The 17,997-nt window shown below is 32.5% G+C and overlaps 1 long non-coding RNA gene across 1 annotated transcript; it reads left to right on the forward strand.

The window, feature by feature from the left end:
- Positions 1–223: 223 nt before the first annotated feature.
- LOC127723718 (uncharacterized) lies at positions 224–11,294 on the forward strand. Its single transcript, XR_007992222.1, has 3 exons — positions 224–445; positions 8,596–8,749; positions 10,249–11,294. It is a non-coding gene; the product is annotated as an uncharacterized LOC127723718 (long non-coding RNA).
- The last annotated feature ends 6,703 nt before the right edge of the window (positions 11,295–17,997 follow it).

A 17,997-nucleotide genomic window follows, 5' to 3' on the forward strand; every position in this document is an offset into this window, starting at 1 on the left:
ACCCAGTCAGTTGTTTTCAATTTGTTCTGTTAGTTGATAAAGTTTGATTTTGTCCGTTTGTATCGACTTCCCCTTTTTGAATTTGCTTTGGAGTTTGGTATTTTTGTTATACTTTTTTTTTACTTAATAAACGGAAAAAGTATGGGTTTTGAAGCTTACAATGTGATTGAACGATGAGATGTAAACATGTGCTTAGTTAATTTGACACTCATTTTATAATCAATAGGACGTAAAAGGTCATATGGTACTAGAAGATATTACTGGAAAAACAGTCCCAGCGATTGATGTATTCGCACATTCAATTAAGGCATTAGTCAACCATTTGATGGACGCTCTAAAAACACGGGGAACAGGAGTTATGTCAAATGAAATACAATGGGTACTAACAGTTCCAGCGATTTGGACAGATAATTCAAAGCAATTCATGAGGAAAAGCGCAGAAAAGGTATACTTTGCATTAATCAAATGGGTTCTGAAGATAATATAAATTCTTACATTTTTACATTCTTACTGATAAACATAAGTTAGCATAAAAAAAACGGGGAATTGATATGATTGAAAAGAAAACAACTCTCAACAAATGTACTAATGACGTGTATAAAACATCCATAGGTCACCATACGAACTTAAACAACGTGCAAACCTATACTGTATAGTCAGTAAATAAATGCCTCGACATGACAAAATATGGAGCAAAATTATAGGTCCATTATTCATGTCAAACGTATGAAACATAAAAATAAGGATCAACATTACCATAACTTTGGAAACATAATCAAAATAATTACTATTCCTTAGGTACACTTAAAGTCAGAATAGAAGTTCGTTTGACTCTTGCACTATAACAATATATGTTTAAAATAGTTCTGCAACAAACATTATTCAGATTTGAATGACATCCACATTAGTACATACGTAGTTAGGATAAAGAAGCGTATCACATTTCCGTGTTGAAGTAAACGTCAGAATGACTAAAATTAATTTGACAATCGGGACACAATATATATTGCGTACAATTTATACAACTGCACATTTGCAAGCAAAATAATAACATCATTTTAACTACAATTTGCGAAATGAGTTGAGTAATATCGTCTATACAAAAACAAATAAGGAATTTGTGTATTAATAACAAAATTGATCAGGTGTAAAGAATGCTTAATGCTATATTTCCTGATTTAGTCTCAGGGACAAGATGGAGTTTATCTGCCTTGATATCAGCAGTTTGTTTGGGCAATGCACACTCGATGAATCGGATGCTGAAATGATCGATTGTTACACTCTGCCTTTATCAAATAAATATTTAAAAATAATTTACAAGTAGTTGCGCATAATCCAATATCAAATTCGGACAGTATTTCTCTTTTAAATTTCTAGCATAGTTAAATTACATTTATCCAGTGGGATATCCAGTGAACGAAAACAAAAGAAAATTAACTCTTCTTATGATAGAGACGAGAAAGTCAATCATAAAACAATGACGGTGACGATACTGATCAAAAGTTATTTCCAAATAATAATTGTTCATTTTAAATAAATTAATTGTTAAACTGTGTTATTAGGAATATACATGCAATTACTCGATGTTTTATTTTCAGTATTTATCGAGACAATTGCATTAGAAGCTTGTGAAATTAAGATGTAAAAACTGCCAATCTTTGCTGCATATTGATAAAAAAAAATTGGAAAAAATCATGAACATGCAAAATCTAAAGATCACCAATTTTCGGAGTGTTCCAAAAAGTCCTTAGCATGTTACAAGTTCCCAAAGTATACTTTTTTTTCACACCTAAGTTTTCGAGCACACCGATCTGAACTTGCCACATGTACATGCAATAGAGAAATATTGTCCTTTTGTGAATATGAAAATTTAAAAGTCTGTCTGTGCAGGTTAAAAAAAATAAAAAGAGAACTATTTTTATAAAGTAGGTGTCTTTCTACAATTTTTTATACAACTTTAAGAAAAGGTCGTCTCGATTTTTGTACATGTGTTTGCGGTCTTCTCGATCTATTCACATTCAATGTTTACATCGAGATAATATCCGTTTGAATTTGCTTAGTAACTTAATTTCAAAAGTGCCAATCTTTGCTGCATATCAATCGATTCCTTTGGAATTTTTTCCCTGACTTTCTCTGATCTAGCTGTATATATATTCGGATAATTAGCATGTTCCAGAAAGGTATACAGCCAGTAGCAAAATAAATTGAAGTTGGTACTCCAGGAATTTATTCGCATAGCAACATTTTAAACAAATTTTACATCAAGCTTCTATAGCCTGCTGTACTCGTCGTTTGCTACTTAAGGAGGGAAATGATAACATTGAAGGGAAGTTTTGTTTTTATTTCAACTTATTTCTATTTTTACTATTTACCAAAACGTTTTCCCATGAATCCATAATTGATAGCGTCCTTGCTAAAATGGGACAAACATTGAGAAGATCTAGTTTTCAATATTTACAGGGGAGATAATATTTTGTTACTAGATTTCCCACTGTATCTGTTTAAAATTTTATTAGGTTTTTCCACTTTTCTGTGGAAAGACCTATTGATTTACTTCTGATTATTAATATTACTTTTCCGTGGAAAGACCTTTTGCTTTTGTTCTGATTATTATTTTTATTTTCTTCCGCCTAATTTCTTTCTTGCGAGGTATTGTTGTTTCAAAAGATGTCGGTTAGATATTTGGTTTAGGATATTGAACATTTTATACGCTTTTAAAACTGACACTGTTCAACCGAATACTTTACTTTGTAAGAGTTATCTCCTCAAACACTGTTTTTCTAGTGCGGACTACTCCTTCGCAACCGTAAAAGATTACGACAAATTTATTTTACCAAATTGCTCGTTATATCTTAAGGATATGGAGAATAATTTTGACCGAAGAGATCCAGAGACTCCATATGAGAGTTATTTCCCCTTATGCATTTGATATAAGTGATATGCATTTGTAAATGGTAAACCATAAGTGAAAGAGACCTGTGGTCTTTGGATTTGAGGTCCTCGGTCCAAGAAAAAGAAAATAAGGTCAAGGTCAAAGGTCAAGGTCATATTCTAAATTTTGATTTTGGCTTATTTTCACTTCTTTTTAAAACCGTATAAGATATTGACAACACATTTTTACTAAATTGTTAGCTGCGACATGTCGTAACACATACATTTTGGTTGAAAGGGTACTTTGACATTTAATGGGAGTTTTTTCCCCTCTTAAATTTAATATAACACGTATGATGATATAACTCATTAACCATATATAATAAAGACCTAGGGTCTTTTGATTAAAGGTCCTTGGTTTATGACCTTGAAATTGAGGTCAAGGTTATTTGTAAATTCGACGTTTAAGATTTTGAACTTTGCTTTAACTTCATATGTATACATGATAAAGCCATTGGACTTTGTGCATTAGGTTGCAAGCCATATGACTTTGAAAAATGCAACCGGAAATGACCTGGTGTAAACCTGAAGTTTCTATTTTTTGTACTTATTTAATGTAAAAGTATGTAGAACCATATATGTTTGGAATCAGTGTCAAGTAAACTATCAAATAATACTGGAAATGACATTTCTCATACCGGAAGTAACAAATTATCTCCCTTATTTCAAAACAAAAGTGTATAAAAACCATATATTTTTTGGTATCAGTTATAATAAGCTATCATTTGACACTGGAAATGACATTTTAATCCGGAATTAAATATTTTCATATCAAAATATATTGTTTTGGATGGAATGACCTTCAATTGATCTCTGAACAATTGGTTTTTAATTATTATTATTAGTCTTTCCACTTTTTTGTGAAAAGATCTATTGATTTTGGTCTGATTATTATTATTATTACTTTTTTTCTTTTTCCCCCACATTTTTTTTCTTGCAGTGTATAGTTGTTTCGCAAGATGTCGCTTAGATTTTTTGCATATGATATCGAACAGTTATTGCGCTTTTGAAACTGACCCTGTATAACTGAACACTTGATTGTAAGAGTTATCTCCCAAAACACTGTTTTTCTTGTGTGCGCATCTCCTTCGCAACCGTAAAAGATTACGACAAAATTATTTCTCAAATTTGCTCATTACATCCTCCGGACCTTAAGAATAATTTTGACCGAAGCGGTCTGGAGACTCCATATGAGAGTTATTTCCCCTTCTGTATTTAAAACAAGTGAATTGTAATTGTTACTGGTAAACCCTAAGTGATAGAGACCTAGGGTTTTTTGAATTGAGGTCCTTAGTCCATTAAAAAGAAAATAGGGTCAAGGTCAAAGGTCAAGGTCAGGTTCTAAATTTTTATTTTGGCTTAATATTGCTTCTTTTCAGAATTGTTAAGATATCGACAAAATATTTTACTAAACTGTTATTTGCGACATGTCGTAACATACATAAAAGCGTGCGTTGACATTTGGTGGGAGTTTCCTCCCCTCTAAAACTCAAAATTAGCTGTATTGGAATAGAACTCTTCTCCCTTACATAGTGGAGATTTAGGGTCATTTGATTTGAGGTCCTTGCTTTATGACCTTGAAATTTAGTTCAAGGTCATAGGTAAAAATTATGGTTCTAGATTTTGACCTTTGCTATAAATTCATATTTATACATGATAAAGCCATGGGATCTTTTGCATTAGGTTAGTAGACATATGACCTTGAAAATGTCAACCAGAAGTGACCTTTTTTAAACCGGAAGTTGCAACTTATCTCCCTTATTTAAAGCAAAAGTATATAGAAACTATATATTTTTAGAATCAGCATAAAGTAAGCTATTATTTGGCACCGGAAGTGAATTTGATTTAACCGGAAGTGTCTTATTATCCCCCTTAATTGATGAAAAAAGTGCCTTAAGCATTAAATTTTTAAAATCAGTGTTTGATAAGCTATTATTTAAGACCGGACATACTGTTTTATATCCAAATTTCCGTATCTTAAGTGAATTTGGGTGGAAAAACCTTTAATTGTTCTCTGAACAATTTGTTTTCAATTATTATTATTATTAATATTTTTCTTCCTCATAATTTTTTTTTCTTGCGCAGTATTATTATTTCACAAGATGTGGCTTAGATTTTTGGTATATGATATCGAACAGTTTATACGCTTTCATAACTGACCCTTTTTAACTGAATACTTTTCTTGTGAGAGTTATCTCCCCGAACACTGTTTTTATAGTGTCCACTACTTCTTTGCAACCATGAAAGATAACGAAAAATTTATTTTACCAAATTATTCGTTACATCTTCAGGATCAGGATGATTATTTGGACCGAAGCTATCCGGAGACTCCATATGAGAGATATTCCCCCTTATGCATTTGATATAAGTGAGATGCATTTCTAATTGGTAAACCATAAGTGATAGAGACCTAGGGTCTTTTGACTTGAGGTCCTTGGTCCAAAAAAAAAAAAAAAATTGGGTCAAGGTCATATTCTAAATTTTCATTTTGGCTTATTTTCACTTATTTTCGAAAACCGTGTAAGATATCGACAACATATTTTTACTAAATTTTTAGTTGCGATATGTCGTAACAAATATATTTTGGTTGAAGGGGTACGCTGACATTAGATGGAAGTTTACTCCCCTATTATATTTAAAATTATGCGAATGGTGATATAACTCATTAACCATATATAATAAGACCTAGTGTCTTTTGATTTGAGGTCCTTCGTTTATGGCCTTGAAATTGAGGTCAAGGTCATAGGTAAATTTGACGTTCTAGATTTTGACCTTTGCTTTTACTTCAGATGTGTATATGATAAAGCCATGGGACTTTTTGCATTAGGTTGCAAGCATAGGACCTTGAAAAAACCAACCGAAAATGATCTTGTGTAAACCGGACGAAGCTATTTTGTGTACTTATTTAATGTAAAAGTATATAGAACCATATATTTTTGGAATCAGTGTCAATTAAACTATCAAATATTAGCGGAAATTACATTTTACAAACCGGAGGTAACATATTATCTCCCTTATTTCAAACAAAAGTGTATAGAAACCATTAATGTTTGGAATTAGTATACAATTATCTATCGTTTGACACTGGAAATGACATGTTAAACTGGATTTTATTTTTTTTATATAAAATTTATCGTTTCTGGAAAGACCTTCAATTGTTTTCTGAACAATTGGTTTTTAATAATTTTTTTTTTCCTCCGCCGCATTTTTGCTTATGGTGTATAGTGGTTTCGCAAGATGTCGCTTAGATTTTGCATATAATATCGAACAGTTATTGCCCTTATGAAACTGACCCTGTTTAACCAAGCACTTTTTATTGTAAGAGTTATCTCCCCAAACACTGTTTTTCTTGTGTGCGCGTCTCCTTTGCAAGCGTAAGAGATTGCAACAAAATTATTTATCAATTTGTTTGCTATATCCTTAGGATCTTAAGAATAATTTTGACCGAAGCGGTCCGGAGACTCCATATGAGAGTTATTTCCCCTTCTGTATTTAAAACAAGTGAAATGTAAATGTTACTGGTAAACCATAAGTGATAGAGACCTAGGGTCTTTTGAATTGAGGTCCTTGGTCTACCGAAAAGAAAATGGGATCAAGGTCAAAGGTCAAGGTCAGGTTCTAAATTTTTATTTTGGCTTAATATTGCTTCTTTTCAGAATTGTTAAGATATCGACAAAATATTTTACTAAACTGTTATTTGCGACATGTCGTAACATACATAAACGCGTGCGTTGACATTTGGTGGGAGTTTCCTCCCCTCTAAAACTCAAAATTAGCTGTATTGGAATAGAACTCTTCTCCCTTACATAGTGGAGATTTAGGGTCATTTGATTTGAGGTCCTTGCTTTATGACCTTGAAATTTAGTTCAAGGTCATAGGTAAAAATTATGGTTCTAGATTTTGACCTTTGCTATAAATTCATATTTATACATGATAAAGCCATGGGATCTTTTGCATTAGGTTAGTAGACATATGACCTTGAAAATGTCAACCAGAAGTGATTTTGATTTAACTGGAAGTGGCTTATTATCACCCTTAATTGATGAAAAAGTGCCTCAAACATTGTATTTTCAAAATCAGTATGTGATAAGCAATCATTTACGCCCGGACATACTGGTTTTTAATTTTATTTCAACCGCTTACCGTTTCTGGCTCGAAATGTGGTATTTGCTCAATAAAACAATACACGATTACGAGTATGCACATTTGAAATACTATTCAAGCATTATTAAATCCCAAGAAGTAACAATTATTAAGTTATAAGACTAAAACATACATAGTCAAGACTTTTAAACGAATGTTTTCGTAGCATCTTTTCTAAGATTGTTAACCTATGTACCGTTATCTTATTAGTCCTTGAATGAAACAGACACATTCGTGAGTGAAAAACAACCCAAAAGTTAGCATTTAATGAAAAATGATTTCAACCGTTACAATATCTTGTCCCTGAGTGAATTTAAGTTTAAGGATAAACAATCATTTCGATGAGGTTTATGCCACATGAAGAGCAGGATCTGCTTACCCTTTCGGAGCACCTGAGATCACCCCCAGTTTTTGGTGGGGTTCGTGTTGCTTAGTCTTTAGTTTTCTATGTTGTGTTATCTGTACTATTATTTTTCTGTTTGTCTTTTTATTTTTGGCCATGTCGTTGTCAATTTGTTTTCGATCTATGAGTTTGACTGTCCCTCTGGTATCTTTCGCCCCTCTTTTATTCATTGATTCTTGTTTGTCTCTCGCCCATAGCTAAAGTTGCTTGCCTGTTCAAGCTAAAACTTATTTACAACTTTTGCAAAAGGTAGTTTTTGCAAGAAAGGATCGACCGGGAAGAAAGACGGAAAAAGCTGACTGCCCCTTAAAAATGAGGGTATGTTGAATAGTGACAGATGTTTTGCCACACAACAGGTCACCGACGGACCCCAGAAAGTTGAAAACTGGTTGATCGACGTACAGTCTACGCCCCATTCCTTCTACACGAGGCATTGGATTAAAGATCCTAATGCTGACCGGACGTGGTTGCAAGTTTATACATCCCGCACAGCAAAACGGACGCCCTATTTCCCTGTCAGTAGGAAGAAGACCAAGGATGACCATATATTAACCATTGGAGTGCTACAATGAAGACAAGCTTTATACTAGTATAGCATATTATTGGAGGCATGTGGTACATAAGAAAGGCTCCCTGATACTGCAATCATTAATTGCATACGATACGCTATAATAAAGTCTTATTTATCAAATTAGTGGTATTTGGTAAAGATGCATATGAAAGGAAAACTAAATACAATTTTATTTCGTTAAAAACATTTTGTTTATGTCATCTCTTACTGTGAAGTTGAGCTAACTATGCGACCTCAAAATAACCGCGAGTCTTAAGTTCCAAAAGAGTTAATAGAGACGAGCATGCATTTGGAATTAACCCAAATGCTCATATATTAACACAATTAATTGAGATGATCTAGGTGCTCTGGAGGGAAAAGCATATCTTGCTTCACTAGTGAATCCCGTCAGGTTACTCATGGTTAAACCAATTAAATGATACGGCCCACTCGGTGATGTCCCTCTCTTTCAGTTAGAGTGCATGATTTTGAGTAGCAAATGATCTGATAATTTATTATGTTTAGTTTCTTCCATTTTACTTTTCATTATCATTGCTGTCTTTGACAGGCTGGTATTCAAAATGATCATCTTTTAATATCACTGGAACCAGAAGCTGCATCAATCCTTTGCCAATATCTGCCTACAGAAAAATTATGTGGCGCCGAATCAGGTTTCACAATGTCTAAAGTGGGAACTAAATACATGATGGTAGATCTTGGAGGTACTTATTCAGTACTTATTCATTTAGAGGGCAAAAGACCCTCACTCCTTGAATTCATTTAAAACAGTTCTACCAGAATTGTCAAAAATAATTGCAGAATAATTCATAACAAACGTTTAATTCCGTAAATGAATAAATCAATGAATGAATAAAACTAATTATGTATACAAAAATTCTAAACAAATAAACAAATGAACAAATAAATAAATAAAGTGGCATTTTACATTAACGATTTCTGTCTCTCATCATGTATGGCAATCTAGAATCGTTTTTATTTATTTATTGTTTTAGTATTTTTTTTATTCTTTCGTATTTGTTTATTGATTTGCTGTTTTTCACTCAATTTTGGTCTTTAAAATTTTAAGACACATACTTTCTATTTCCAACCGGAAGTTCTTCATCACGAAATCTCGTTAAATGTACACAGGAATGAAACCTACATGTAACTTTATAGAATTGATTCATGTTATATATAACGAGGGGTAGTGTTATATATTTTTTTGTGATTAGGTTTATTATTATGATTTCTATGATTAAACATAGACTATGACTCACTGCATGATTATCGGTAAGTCCACATTAAAATGATGAACATGATTTAAAATGTCACAGATTTGCTTCATCATATGCAGAGTTATATAGTTGCTAACCTTCTACGTCATTTGGTCTCAGGTGGAGAGGTGTCTCATTTGCAATCATATCATATCTTCTTATTCTTATATTATCAAACAGAAGATATTTATTAATGTTTCTTTATATCGGTCCTGCTATATTACTAAGGTGGTGAAATAGGGTGGACTATCATGTATGATGCTTTATGTCAAAAGAAACGCCTATTTATTCCTTAGTTTAAAGCATGTTTATAACATGTTTAATATGTTTAAAGAATCGAAATTATTGTATTCTTATTGGTATAAATAAAAATCAATCTGTGCGTCATTGTCGTTACTTACAATTGTTTTTTCTATCTAAATTTTTGATTATTTTAAACACAAATGTAATTGGGACATGCGTCAATAAGACAGCAAACCACCGAAATACAACCCCCAAACTAACAAAGACAAAACATGTAGAGGTCATCATAGAATCTCTAAAAAAGTGATATAATGCTCTGTATTGCTCCAGTTCTATAGAAATGTTGAATAAATAAAAAAAGGAAAAACAAAAGCAGGAACCTCTTAATATTCAGTAGTTTTCATTTCTTGCTGTATCATGTGTATATCATGTTTTATTTTCGTTTATTGTTTGCACATACAAATAATTTTCTAGTTTGATTTTTTTGCATTTGTCATGTCGAAGCCTTTTAGCTTGCTATGCGATATTAGTTTTTGTTGTTTTTTGAAGGTCGTACGGTGACATATAATAGCTACGTCATTTGATCTCTGGCGAAGAGTTGTTAATTTTGTAATCATACCGCATCTTCATATTTATATATTTACATTGTTGTTTCAGTGAAGTAACATGATACTAATTTAAAATGTAATAATGTTTGCATGTAGGTGGCACAGTAGACATAACTGTTCATGAAAAATTGGCTGGAGGTTGTTTAAAAGAAATCAGTAGAGCAACAGGTGGCGATTGTGGTGGAACGTCTATTGATGCCGAATTTATACAGCTACTAACGAAGATATTTGGGGCACCGCTTATTCATGCAATGAAACGAGAACAACCCGAGGCTTTTCTTGATTTGATAAGAGAGTTCGAAGTGGTAAAAAGAACAATTACACCATCAAAGAATGGAAAGATTAATATGGCAAATACCTTATGCTCCTCTTGACTCTCTTTGTAAGAAACATCTGCAGGAAGATTTGCTTTCTACATTGTTATCATCGCCTTATGCTAATTGCATTGCTTTAAGAGGAGATAAATTGAGAATCGATGCATATCTCTTTAAAACCCTTTTTGATAAAACTATAAAGAATATTTTGTCATTGATACAAGAAATCTTAACACGCAAAGAATCAGAATCAGTAACATTGCTTCTCTTAGTAGGAGGGTTTGCATCATGCTCATTAGTACAAGCAGAAATTATGAAAGCATTTTTACCCAGGAAGGTGATAGTTCCGGAGGAGAGTGGTCTGGCTGTTCTAAAAGGTGCCGTTCTATTTGGCCACAATTCGAAAGCTATTTACTCGCGTAAGACCCGGGTAACATATGGAGTTACATGGAGTGCACCATTTGATCCGGCAGTCCATGACCAACAGCACTACGTCGAGTTAAACGACGAGGCTCAATGTAAAAACGCTTTTGACATAATTATGCAGAAAGATACAAACGCAAGGCAAGGAACTACAGTAACAAAAAACTACGGTTCGACCAAAGATAACAATGCCGTAGCTTTGATAATATATGCCAGCGACAAAACGTCTCCAGTATATACTGATGAAGATGGATGTTTCTCTGTCGGGGAAGCTATAATTGAAATTTCCGATCCTTCAGAACGACAATTTTTGGAAGTCGAATTCATGTTTGGAAACACTGAAGTGAGTCTACATGCTGTAGAAAAAAAATCAGGAAACTCTTGTCAATTAAGTTTTGATTTGATTTGACATATTCTTGAGTGTTGTCAGTTTCGGCTTTTTGATGATTTTTCCCTATACTTAGTATTAAAGTTTATTGTGTATATTTACCGATGTGAATTTATTGTCAATGTATTGTCATAGAAAAGACGATTTGGAATTATAGTTGTATGCTTTTATTGTTTTAATTAAATGGCGAGCAATTGAAAAAAGGTACATCCCTGTAATTTTTTTTACACCAAACTGCAGTTTAAGAAAGGCGAAAGATACCAACGGGACATTCAACCCCAAAAGTCGAAAATAAACTTACAACGCTATGGCAAAAACCAAAAGAAACAGAACAAAAGACAGACAACAGTACAAAAACATGAAAAACCACAACATAGAAAACTGAACATAGAGCAACACGAACCCAAACAAACCGGGGGTGATCTCAGGTACCCCGGAAGGGTAAGCAGATCACCAGTCGTGCTGTATCTGTTTAAGTTATCAATAACGGTTTGAAATCGAAGTTACTCTTTCATTTTATAAATATTGCTATACGTTTGTTTTTCGGATATATAAAGGAGCTCTTTTATATGTAAATGTAAATAGATAGAAATATAAAACTTATATGAAAAATGGACCATTATATCAATAAAATCCCAAAATCCGCCAAAGTTATACGGAAAACATCAGTACTAGAAGATCCTAATGCCAAGTATTTTAAAGTTTAAGCCATGTAAATCTCAATCTTAATAATACTTTCAAATCATTTTTTTTTCGATTGTTGAAAAACTATTGTACTAGAAATTGTGTAAACAATTATATTCTTGTATCATTTTATCTGTCAAAAAGTTCCTAATATGACCCGAGGTACCCGTTATATTAAGACTAGCCTATCCTAAGATCACCCCGAGTTTTGGTAGGGTTCATTTTGCTCAGTCTTTAATTTTCTATGTTGTGTTTTGTGTACTGTTGTTCGTCTTTTCGTCGTTTTTCCTGTTTTGTCATGGCATTGTCAGTTTGTTTTCTATTGTAGTTTGAATATCCTTTTGGTATCTTTCATAAACTATTCCTTATTCCCTAACCATGGCAAGTTATATTTTAGAAAAGAGGATGTTTGAGTGAATTTTTTGCCATAACATATTGTTATGCACTACATTTTTCCAAATAGTCATGTGTTATGAACATTGAAATCGGTTTCCTATGATTATGTTATTGCACTGATTTATTATTAAAATTATAATGGCATTTTTTCTTATCTAAACCTGCAATTGATAAATAAAATATAAGGCAACCGTTTAAATCATAACAAATCCGGTGAAATGAATAATAAAAAAAAAACACATGTGGTCCTCTTGAAACATAAAATTAAAAATGTATTTCTCTTGATAATTAGCAACGCCCGCCATATTCTTTATGTGTCTGTCCCAAGTCAGGAGGTTTTAGTTCAGTGGTTGTCTTATTTGTTTTTCGTAAATTAAATTGTTGTAACTTATGACGTTATAGTATAATATTAGCTACACAGTGTGCTTAACATGTGACATTAAGACTAGTAGCCTATCAAAGTGATCAAGTCTTCAAAATAAAATAACGTACTTCCATTGGTCTATACAAAAGCAAACGCCAACAATAACAACTTGTTAGCTATAGCTTTTAATGTGTATTCTGCATTTACCTCAATCGTTCATCATCAATTTCGTCATCTGTTGTCCTGGTGAAACGTTTCAGATTTTTCCTGTGTTGTTTTTATAAAGGGACGTAACACCACTACTAATCGTGTTTTAAAAGAAACCACGCCTACTTAACACATATTAAATATACAGGGTCTCCACGCGGTCGCTTTTAACCAATTATATTCCTATAAATGTATAAGAGGTAAGATAACAAATCATATTTTTGAATAATAGTGTAATCTGTTGTTGCCATTTTTCATTTTTGAAAACATATTCCTACTGGACATGTCAAGCATTTTATGTTATGAATGGATACCACTGTGTTCAAACAATAATAGATCATTTCAAATCATTAATGATAGTATTCCGACTTTTCACGTTTAGTGCAGTAGCGCTGTCTGATCTATGAGATATACTTTATTTTGATAAACCGCTGTAGATATAACGGTACACACAAGCATAGACATTATACAATAATACGAAGGTATATATTTTGAGGAAAAAAACAATAAATGAATAGAGATAAATAAATATGTTAACATGTTAAGAATGTTAATTGTTTATTTAATGTAGGGCTTTGAAAACTTGAGGAGTAAGGAGAAGGTTTTTTCAGAGAATCCACTTCATCGTTTATAACTCAAACATGTCAAATGAACTTACAAATTTGTAAGCTTAGATTGTTTAGATGTATTCATAAGATCGCTTCTAAGATGGGGCTATATCGGGGTATGTGTGAACGTCACGTTACCTCTTTTATCCTCTCTACTAAATTTCCTGCCTGTCGTTCAGCAGTTAATGCATTTATAGATCTAAATGAAATGTAACACACAATTACTGTGTTCCCGGGGCAGGTTCACCAGTTTTTCGAGAAAATATGCTGACTCTTTATGTCAAATTACCATTGCATTAACCAAATTGGTTTGTCACGGAGACGTAACATCGTAGTAAAAATGCAGATTTCAAATGTTGGAAAAATATTTAAAAAGAAGGAAACGCAAGCCTAAACAGAAACAACCTTCTCCAGCAAAGAATTAACAATACATACTTCCAAGAGTCTGTTGGTATCCTATTTATCATTTCAAAATATGTAAAATATTCCACTTTAAGCAGATAAGACGTAAGAGCCAAAGGGAAACAGAGTGGACATTAATCAGCGAACATATCATTGTTTTCGTTTGCAAATTGTGGTACTGATTTTAGATCATCTTCGTTTTTTATGCTGATGCTTTCCGGCTTTATGAACATGGCTTTCCACAACCTTGTCCTCGAGCAAAATACAAACACAAGTGTAGTGTTCTAATATTGCTACTTATATTTATATACAGGGTCTAGCATCTAGTATGATAAAAAAGAAGTAAAATAAGGTCGAAGTCAATGATTATAATTTTTTTGTATGAAGTACTGTATTGTACTGTAAATTCCCGCACTTTGGACCCTTCATATCTTCACTCGTTATTACAAATTGTTCATCCTGTTATATGATAAAGAAGCAGTATAATTAGTTTCACCACTATCACATTAGAAGTGTTTTTTTTTTTTTTAAATTAATGTTAATAATATTTTAAAGGAATGTTTTTTTTAATATGTTCTTTCTAATATACGACTACGTCCGATGACAACTGTTTTAAAGACACAACCAAATCAGAAATGCAGATGAATAATACTAGATTAAAGATAAAGAGACAAACAATAACGAATAAAACACCCCCACAGACAATTTAGGACTTTTAAATTAGGTCATTGGTCTTATACTTGAAAAATGATACAGTTGTGTGCATTATAATGATATTCAAGAATCTTATTTCAATGAGATCGGATTTAAGATATAAGTATGGGCATAAACACAAAATACCAATCGCTACAAACTTTTGATTGCTATCTTTTGTATGGCTATTAAATCAATTGAAAAACAATTACTGAATGTATACCATTAAAATCTATTAGAAATGATGCGATTATCGGTGGCACGATGACACTCTAGAAACGAACTAGTTTCTAGCAGCGGTTACGGTTTCTTGATCGTTGAAGATCACGTTTTAAACCGTTCATTTAACAAAATGATGCATTTTTGGACTATCATGTCAATGAATTAACCATAGATTTACTGCTGCCGATATTAAGTATAATGATTCTATGATGAGATGTCAAAAATTAACTTTTGAGTATTATTTAAACAATACTCCTTGTATTTATCCCACATAGACTCCACAGTACATCATTAATTAATATCCATATTGTTTAACTGCTCCAGTTGAAGGTTAGCGCACTACCACAAATAAAATTATCAGAAACATGTTGCTGAAATATTAATTTGTAAAACAAAACTCAATAAATATGTTGTCGTTCAAACGTTTAGCAAATGTTTTCATTCTCGGATATATTTTTGGAATCATTGCGGAACTTCAAATGTGTATATAATGGTCATTTTCAGTTCTAGTTTTTTCACTACTAAGCAGGCAAAAGAAAAATCACGAATCACGATACAGAAATCACGATACAGAAGTGCATATATTTTTTCTTTACAGGACGAAATCACCGGAAAATAGTAAACTTTCTCCCCAAATTGTTGGAATTTACTTCTTTTGTTTGCTCTTACTTGAGTGAGTAACAGGCTGTCCTACAATAGAATAGGAAACCTGTTAAAAATGATAAAATCCGGAGTCAAAAGTCGTTAATATGAAAAGTCTATAAAGGATGCGCATGCACAATTAACCATTTGTTTTCATCCTCTTAACATATAGTTTTGTTCAAAACCTATAGCTACTTCTATGGTGTATCACATTTATGTATTTGTATTTCTTTTTATTGTCGGGATTTTGTTTCTAACTTGATATATATTCTCAATTCTCAATTTTATTTTGTCTTACAAACTCACCAAGGTCTTTTACCATATTATTTCAGTTCGGAGATATGTAAGGATCTTTTCATGCATAAACAGGGAATTACGAAACATTGGGATATTTTTAAGCTGTTGCAAGAAATAATTGCAATGAAGCATATCACACGGGTAAAGCTCTATATGCAGAAATTGGTGACAATCGACTAATTGAACAAAATATCATTTGCATATTTTTTTTAAAGTAATACGCATTTTCTGTAATGTACTTTTTTAATATACTTGGTATTCCTTATTTGGCTTTTTTGTTGCAGTTTTCATAATGTATGACACCTTAAATAAAGTTTAAAATTTAGACTATAATTGTAGGGAAAAAATGATATTACAGTTTACTAAATATTCGTTTGCTTGGGTTTTTATGCCTGTTATGCTTTAAAATTGCAAAACATGTAATTTTCCAAATGAGCAGTATCTTGTTATATATGTGTATATATCTGTTTTTTTAATAACAATAAACAAAAGAAATATGTCAATTGGACCTGTTTTTGATACGATAACTGCAATTTGAATTTTTACTAGATAACATTTTTTATTCACTATGACGATTCCGTATATCGTCAAGTTATCGGAATTCCAATGGGGACTAACTGTGCACCACTAATTTCGGACCTGTTTCTGTATTGTTACGAGTTACAATTTATGACTTGAAATCTGCAAAGACCCATCGAAATAACATCTGACACAAAACATTAATTACACTTTTAGACATTTGGATGATAAATTGCCTCTCAATAATGACGACTTCAGTATGTACACTAACGAGATATATCCTGCTGCACTGACTTTATATGAAGCTAATACTAATAATGAAGACTGTCTTTTCCTGGATCTTGATCTATATCTTACACGGGAAGCTTAATACAAAAAAATACGATATAAGAGATGATTTTTCATATCCTATTATAATTATCCATTTTTCGATGGTGACGTTCCCTGGTCACCATTATACTAATAATGAAGAATGACGTTCCCTTGCCACCGTCTAATGGTGTTAATATTTCTCAACTTGTTCGATTCTGTCGTGTATGTAACAACGACTTTGATTTTAACGAAAGAAATCTTTTGTATTACAGAAAAATTATTACACCCAGGTTTTCGATATCACAAATTTGCCAAAATATTTACCTAATTTTATCATCGGTACACGAACATCATTTGTAAATATAAATCAACATGCAGACATCTTATACGTTCAGGTATTTCACATCAAATCTTTTATGGTAATATTCTATAGAAAGCACACAAATGTCGTCATTCACCTCAAAAGCTTACCAAACCTTTAAACGGACTTATTGAGAAGGGATATAGTTACGATACAATGGTCAGGTCGTTAAAGATGGCATTTAGGGAATTAAAATTGATTCAATCATAGGTTTTTTGCATCAGAAATAAACACTTTTATTCTAAAACCAGTTGTTGGCATGATACGGGTTGTGTTTTTCTCGTATTTTCTATATGGTATGATACTAAACCCCTAACGGGCGGTATTGTGCTTGATTTTCATATGATGAAGACATAATCTTTCAATCAGTTTAATTGAGGTCTGGAGCTGGCATGGCAGTAACTGCTAGAAGTCCTTTGTTAATGTATGTATCATTGTGATTTTGCTTATTTTTTTCTGTTACCTTTTCTAACATTGGACTCGGACTTCTTTTAAACTGAGTTTTTACTGTGCGTATCGCTGTGTGTTTTTTTTATTCCACATTGACTAGAGGAATAGAGGGAATGTTGAGATCTCACAAAACATGTTTAACCCCGCCGCATTTTTTACGCCATTCCCAAGTCAGGAGCCTCTGACCTTTGTTAGTTTTGAATATTTTGTTATTTTTTGTTAATTTATATGTGTCAGATTTTGTGTGACGTCCATTTTCGCTGAACTAGTACACATTTTTGTTAAGGGGTCAGCTGAAGCCCGCCTCTGAGTGCGTGATTTTCTTGCTGTTTTGAGGACCCTTTGGTCGGGTTGTTGTCTCTTTTACACATTCCGCGTTTCCATTCTCAATTTTATGTTCATTAGTTGTTAAAATACGAAGCTCAATCAGCGAAATTGGTATCGTTTCATTCTATCTACACTCATCTAACATTCTTTTGGAAACGTATACTATATATGTTTGTTATTAAAAGATCATAGTTATCCTCGTGTACAGAAACTCATCATGGATACCAGGCTTACTT

The sequence above is a fragment of the Mytilus californianus genome, unplaced genomic scaffold (genome assembly GCF_021869535.1).
Source record: "Mytilus californianus isolate M0D057914Y unplaced genomic scaffold, xbMytCali1.0.p SCAF_13, whole genome shotgun sequence".
Classification (NCBI taxonomy): Eukaryota; Metazoa; Mollusca; class Bivalvia; order Mytilida; family Mytilidae; genus Mytilus; species Mytilus californianus.